Source organism: Tetrao urogallus, assembly GCF_951394365.1.
Source record: "Tetrao urogallus genome assembly, chromosome: 15".
NCBI classification, from domain to species: domain Eukaryota; kingdom Metazoa; phylum Chordata; class Aves; order Galliformes; family Phasianidae; genus Tetrao; species Tetrao urogallus.
In genome coordinates this window covers 12,642,471-12,650,073 of record NC_136828.1, presented here as the reverse complement: position 1 = coordinate 12,650,073, position 7,603 = coordinate 12,642,471, and positions in this window count along the sequence as shown.

The window sequence follows — 7,603 nt, the reverse complement described above, 5'->3', positions numbered from 1 at the left end:
ATCCCATTGCACAAAGCACGCACCCACTGGAGAAATTATAACTTCACATCTTGGCACACCTCCACCGTGGGAGCTGACGTGTCCCAGAGGAAGGAGCAACTGAGTGCTTTTCCTGAGTGAGGTTCCACTGTACATCAGGAACTGCTGCCCAGAGCTGTGGGTGCCCCATCCCCGGAGGTGCCTGAGGATGGGTTGTATGGGGCCCTGAGCAGCGGCCAGCCCATGGCAGGGGGACAGAACTAGGTAATCTTTACTGTCCCTCCCAGCCTAAGCCACTCGATGATTCTGTGGTCTGTTTTGGGGTGCACTCTGGCTCTACTTGTCTCACAGTCGCCTCTCCCCCAGTCTGGGCTGTCCCCTGCACTGCACTCATGGAACAGAGCTAGCAACTCATTAGCACAAATTGTTCCCACTTGTCCACTCTCGTCCTCTTTTCACAAGGAAACGGGAGCGGATCTGCCTATGAGCAGAAAATCCCCCGATGGACGAAGTTCCTGCAGTGCCCAAGGAAGGGGCAGGAAGCTGCTCCTCTCTCACTGAGGGGCACTGAGCTCCTGGCCAAGAAATGGGTGAAGAGGAAACAGAAGGAGCTGCTTGAAGTGAGCTGTGCTGAATGGGTTCTGCTGGCCCTGAGCGTGCCTGGTGCTGACACAGAGACTGGTAATACCTGCATTATTCCTGACACAACGCTCTGCAGCTGAACAATACATTTGCCAATTCAATTTATTCAAACAAGTTCCTTAGGAAGACAGCAAAGCAAATCCAGGTGGCAATTACAGAATTCAGACTTTGCTCCAGCACCAGGAAACAAAAGGACGAGATATGAGAGAATAGCAGGTTCTGCTGGAAAACCCACGGCCACAGAATCCTGAGAGCTTTCATCACGTGCTTTCTGGTATTCAGCTGCAGAACCCAGTGTCATTGGGCAAGGAGAACAGAGCAGTGCTGCCATTGCTCTGCTCTAACGCCCTGCACTTTGGAACATAGTTACTACAATTTTTTTCTTCTTGTTGGAAAGCACACTGATATTTGTGTTCCACAGCCCACTGCAGTGAGCTGTAATTGAAGAATGAGCACATCCAGCAGCTACCAAGACCATCAGTGTGGCAAATCCCGCTGCATCGCGTGCTGTGTGATGGTGCTGCGAGGCAGAGGTTGCCTATAAGCTTGGGTGAAGCATTCACACATTCAAAGCTTGGTGTGATGCCTTCTGCCATGTGCTGAGGCTCACCAGATCCCAAACCAGGCCACTCTGGATGTGCAAGAAGGAAAATTTGCTTGCAGGTGTACAGTCATGAGAAATTCCCCTCTATTAGAGCCTGCAAACCCTACAGCATCATCTCCCCCACCCATGTCACCCCAATTCCTGCATCTCCCAAGCCCACCCCATCCCCCCAGCAGCACCAGGGATGGATGTGGCCCAGATGTAGAATTAAGTGAAGCCAAAAGGTGGCAGCATCTTATACAGTATCGATTTTGCATGAATATTTCTCCTATTAGCCATTTTTCTTTCTAATCATGGAATGTGAGTTTGTAAATTACAGAGGTGGAGAGTAAATGTATTGCAACCTCTGGCAAATTGATATTATTGCAAGAGCGGTAAACTTCTCCTGATGGCAGATAATTGAAGGGAACAAGAGTCAGATAAAATTCATAAAGATTCAGACCTGCTGGAATAAGACCAATGATGTTGAATGTTTAGAGTTGTAAAGTAATTATGCCAGATGCCAACATAATTAATACACGGGTACAATAAAGGGAGTTGGGTTGATGGGTGCCTCGGTCCTCTCCCTTGATGCAGGGCAACTGCCCAGGTCAGGGTCACCGAGTCCAACTACCAGCCCATCACCAGCCAGGAGTGCACCTCCCATTGTGTGGTCAGCAGTGAGCAGGGAGAGCTGCAGGCCCTGGTGAAACCCTCCTCCTCCATCACTGTCCTCAGGGCTGGGCTCACTTCCCCACCAAACCCCAAAGCAGAAGTTATTGGTCTCTATCCAGCTGCTACTCCATCCCCAGCAGCTGGGAACGACCAGGAGACACCAAGGAACCAACTTGTTCCCCTTAGCCCTGTGATGGCAGCAAACCAGTAACCCTTCACCCGTCGCATCGCCTTCACTGCACGCAGCATCTCTCTGTGCTTCCAGGCACATCCAAAGCTCACCAAGAAAACCTGGCAGTGCCCTGTCCTACTGCACAAAGCTGGATATTGCTGCAGACTTCTGTGGAGAGATATGTGCAGAGCTGAAAAGCTGCTGATGCAGGCAGGCAGCATGAAATCCCATCTGCCCCACGGCCAAACGTTGCACCAGGCTGGGGGGGGTCCTGACCTGACCCTTCTGCTGGGCTCCCCTGATGCACTCAGCTCTCAGCCCCCACCAACACAACCCCATCCCCACTCTGCTGCTGCTGCTCCTGTGCCTCTGCCCCTGTGAAGAACTTGCTTAGAAATTCATCAGCAATTATGCGAGCTTTAGTATTAAAAAATGCACGTGGTTGTGAAAGCAAATACGAAGCTGTTGCTGTAACACTAGCTTTCAGCTGTCTCCAGTCCCTAGAAATTCTCAGTGGGATGTTTGAGAAGGATGTATATGTGTTGACAACATTAAATGATCCATGGCTCAAGGACAGAATTGAAACCATACATCTACTTCACGCGGGCACTGATCACTGGGAGAGTGTTTTTCTTAAACAGCCCACGAAGGGCAGCACCCATCCCGCCCGCACAGACGGTGCACACACGCTCACATCGCATCCCGGTGCGTAACAGAGCTCCAGTGAGAAGGGAGAGACACATGGACGCCATCAGCGGGAAAAATGTGCTCGTGGCTGCCCCATCTTGGAGGGAAATTGAGCATGTCACCCCAGTGCATCACCCTCTTCTCATCGCCTCCCGGCAGGCAGCGCACAGCCGCGCAACATCTGGCGATGGGATGAGGAGGGGAGGGAAGCTGGGATACAGCCTGGGGGTTTTCTGGGGCAAAAATGTGCCTGTTCTGCATTCGGTGCACCAGAACGCAGCTCTGGATGGCCACGAGGCTCAGTGCCTGCAGCTGTGAGCAGCCAGCAGCACCGCTCTCAGCACTGCCTCCAGAAAGCAGCCTTTTCTAGATGTGAAATTCCCAAGGACGAGGAAAAACTGGCAGACAACATGGAGGATTAGGTGGTTCCCCGAGGAACACGAGAAGCACTGCACAGGACTGTATCGTCGCCCATGTCAGCAGGGCGATTAGGTGGTATTTGATGCTGGGAGGATGATTTCTGGTAGGAGGCTATTTTGCAAGCGTTAGCCCAGCTATTAGCAGTGGGAAGCCACGTTTCCCTGAATGCAATAAAGGCAGGCTCCTTGTGCCTGCAATCTCCTTACCCCAAATCCAGCCTGCTGCAGCCAGCGTTATTCCCAAGGGAAGATCTCTCCTGGCTGCCCCAGCTCGCAGCGCTTTGCTGGCCCACGGCACATTGCAGCAGGAAACCTGGCTCTGCTGCTGCTCCAGCCCTCTCCCTGTGCCTCCAAGCTTAGGGCCCAGCTTCCATCTTTTCAGCCATTACCAAACTAAAGAGTATTTCTTCGCTCCCTCGTTTACACTGAATGTTTATTTAATAAGCTGGCCAGCTTCAATTAGGTCTGTGATCACTCACAGGTGACAGCTCCAGCATAACAATGCTTATTCCCAAACTGTACCTCCAACTGAAAGCTTGGGATATATTTGAGGAGAAGTTACAAAGCCATTAATTTGAGGTATCTCTATCCATAGGAGTGAGCTCTCCTTTATACCTAAATGGTCACCAGGTAAAAATGGGCTGGGGTTATCGACTCCTCTCTGCCAGAGGTTGGGTGGCCCTGGTGGAATCCCCATTTGCTTGAGATCTCCAAACCTCTTTGCTCTGTCACTGAGATGCAGAACTCCTTGCTGGAGGATCCGTGTTGTCTAACATAAAGTTTCACAGCTGTAAGCACATTTTCTGCTCTGTGTCTGGATAAAAGTCAGTGCACCCTGACCAACACCGCAGTGCAGTGCCATCAGATCAGGGGTGTCACCTGAGTTGCCTGGAGTGCCGTGGCTGAGCATGTATTGCAAAAGGGAAATCCAAGTCTGAAGTCTGCTGCCTTCGTGTGGCACTGCAAGTTGCCCAAAGAAGCTGTGGGTGCTCCCAAGTGCAGGTGTCAAGGCCAGCCTGAGCTGTGGCACTGCACAGCACTGGGGTTGGAAACGGGTGGTCTTTAAGATCCCTTCCAACTTAAGCAATTCTATGAGTATGGTTTTACTTCTCAGAAAAAGTCATTGCGAGTTTCTGATTTCCTTGACTCTGAAAATTCCAATTTCAGACCCTGGAGTCCCTGCAAGTTTGGTACCCAACCCTTCAGCCAGCCAAAATCAAAAGGACAGGAGGGCAGCTGTGAAATGCTTCTCCCCGTCCCCTCAGCCAAGTGTTGGTAGCAGCTCTACTGAGGGTCCCACGGAGCATCCTGCCTGTCTTGCAGTCCCCTACAGTGGGAACATCTTCCTCACATCTCTGCAGGCTAACTGCCAGCCTAGAGTATTGCATGTCAAATGCTCCTATTGAAATGATGCAGGTGTGAGGCCAGGCATCCCGAAGTCTTGTCCAGCTCCTGCCCAGGATGCAGCCAGACCATAGGGGAGGTCTCAGCAGATGGCCGTGACCAGGAGAGGGCATTGGAAGTGAAGGTTTAGGAGAGCTAGAAAACTTCCTGCTTTAATTCACCCAACTCTTTTGTTTCAGCCACATTTAATATCCTAGAAATTACGAGTGGAGGGGACCCGGTTGAGCCGAAGGAGAAGGTGTGATCTGTGAGGCCAATTAAGAGGCCGATGGCACACAGTGAAGCTGAGCCCCTCGGGGGAGGCCAAGGTTACATAAATAAGCGCGTGAAGGAGCCGCTCTGAATCTGCAGGCACTCAGCCACCAGTGATGCCCCTTTGAGTCTGGGAAAATTAAATATAAATAATAAATGTTTAACCACACAGCAAATAAATACAATGAGGCACCTTTAAAAATTATACTAATAAACAGCAAGCTGTTGTCCTTCTGCCCGGGGTGGCTGAGCATCCTCTGCTGATCGGAGACAAAGAGCAGAGCAGAGGGGTGTTTGTGGGCTCTGCTTGGCTGCGTTGTCCTCGTCCCCTTAACACCACGAGCCCCAGGACAGCATGGAATGAAACAACACAGCAGCTCTTAGCAGTGTGTAGCTCTGGTGGTGGTGGCAGGTCTTCCTCTCCCCTCTGCCCACGTGGGGCCCGCTGGTTGTTCTGGGGTCCCCAAGGGTGGGATGAGAGCTCTCACCTGGGAGGAAAAGCTCAGAGCCCCATTGCAGCCGTATACAGATGTCAGAGGAGAGCTGCAGAGTTCCCAGAATTGCTCGGTGTCAGCACACACTGTACAATAGGAGCCCTGCTTCCCAGCTTCCCTGTTTTACAGCTTCCTCAGAAGAAGGGGCAAAAAAATGAAATGGAGATATAAAAAATAAAGGGGTCATTTATAGTTAAGCACATTAGGATGGGAGTGAGCAAATAAAGCGGTGCAAACAGCTGGGGACGCATTTGCTGTATGCACACTCTTTGCTCAGTCGCTTGAACCCTTTGTGCTGCAGTGCTGCGCTCAGCCCTGGGCTGTGCATCACAAGGGGCTGCTGTCAGCCCCCAGAGCTGCACTGCTCCCTTGTTGTCCTCTATGGGTGACTTTATAGGTGGCCAAAGCAGTTTTCATGTATGGCATCACGGCACCTCAGGGACAGCGAGGGCCTCACCAGCCGCTCCACGCTGCTAATTAAACGCAGTTCCTTTCCGTGATGTAATTTCATTTCTCCCCAAATTCTGCAGGGAAAGAGAGGGACAAAAGGCCTTCCTTGCTGTGATTATACATTTCTGGGCCATTTAATTACATCCTTCAGCTCCTTACACACTCACACAGTCAGCCCACGGAGAACCACGGTTGGTTCCTGATTTCTCTCCCAGCACTGGGATGTGGCTCTGCATTGCCTGCAGGTCACTGTGGCCACGTTCCCCATTGGGCTGAGTTTGCCCCTTTGGTCAGTGCTGTCGCTGGTGACACCAGGGTCTGCTTCCCTTCTGACCCACTTTCTGGGGCCACCTCCAGCTCCTGTGTCCCACGTAGGGCTTCACAGCACACAGCTCCAGCAGTCTGAGTCCCCACATAGCACCAGCTTCAGCTCTCTGAGCACCCCCGGGGACAGGACTCACCATCACACGCAGGAGCTGCCCGATTCCGATGGCAAACGCAGTGCCTGGAGCTCAGTGCAGGCTCTGACACTTGAGCACAGGCACAAATGTTCTCCAGCCTTTACATCTTTTCTCCGTTTTAACTCACGGTCTCATTAGACTAATTTGTTTCCAGGTTGGAGGATGAATAATGAGCCCCAGCCTGTGGGTGCATAATTAAGTTTTGATAGCAAATGTTTTTATCTAACCTCGTTTTCAGTTTCATCCTCGGCACCTGAATTACGTGGCTGTGACTCGGGGCTGAGGTCCTGCCTTTGCATTAGACCCGCAGCTCAGCACCCACACGAGATGCAGCAGTGCTCCACCACCACCCAGGGGGAGGACAGCCACACCAGGGAGAGCAGCGACACTGTGAGGTGACATGAAGAGAGAGAGAAATAATTAACAACGTGAATTTTCCATGCCATGGTCAGTATAAGCTCCTTCCTTGGCCAGTGGTCCTTGCAGGATCTGCACGCCATTCCCAGAGAGATGGGACATCCCTATGGATGCAGTGGTCCTGCTGCATTTGCCGGTGTCATCATCCCCCAGTGCAATCATCTTTGTCCCTGCAGTTATCACACAACCCTACAAGCTCTGCAGTCTCACTGCCCCCCACCCCACAGGTTAGCATTAATGCCCCCTGAAGTCTCCGTGCTCCTCACAAGCCATTTCCTCCAGCCTTCCCCTTGTTCTCTTCAGCTCCGCAGGGTTCCTGCCAGGCTTCCCCGCTGATCTTTTTGCCCTCTCACTGCTCCTACCGTTGTCACGAGGCTTTTCCCTAATTCCCTGCCTGCAGGGGTGGGTTAGGGCTAAGGAAGCACAGCGGTTGTGTAGAGCCCAGAGGAAGCACACAGAGGAGGTCAGAGCGCAGCGCATCCCACAGCCAGACTGCGGGCACAGCCGGAGCACGGCGGCCGCCCGGGCAGGTACTTAGTGCAGATGTTAATAGCACCATTGTTTATACTGCAGGATTGGAAAGGGTCTCCTGGGTCATCTGGGGCATTGCCCTTCAGTAACTCAGTCTGTGCTCAAACTATCCCACGGGTATTTTTAGTCGATTCATGAATCCTTTTAGGAATTCGGCCCGGCGACCTCCGTCAGCAAACAATTCTTTTGCCTAATTGACTTCACTTTCTGCACGCCCCGCTTTAATGCTGCCTTTAAAGTTTCAGGCTTTTTCTTCCTCTCACAGAGGCTCACCACTCGCTTTCAGTGGCTCTTTTTCCCTCTTCCAACTCTTACACTGGCACGTGGAAGAGAGTCTCCTCCAGCAGACATGGGCTGCTCCAGGCTGGGCGGTGACCCCAGGGCCCAGCATCCCCAGCCTCCACAACCCAGCAGCAGCAGGGCTGGGATCAGAGCTG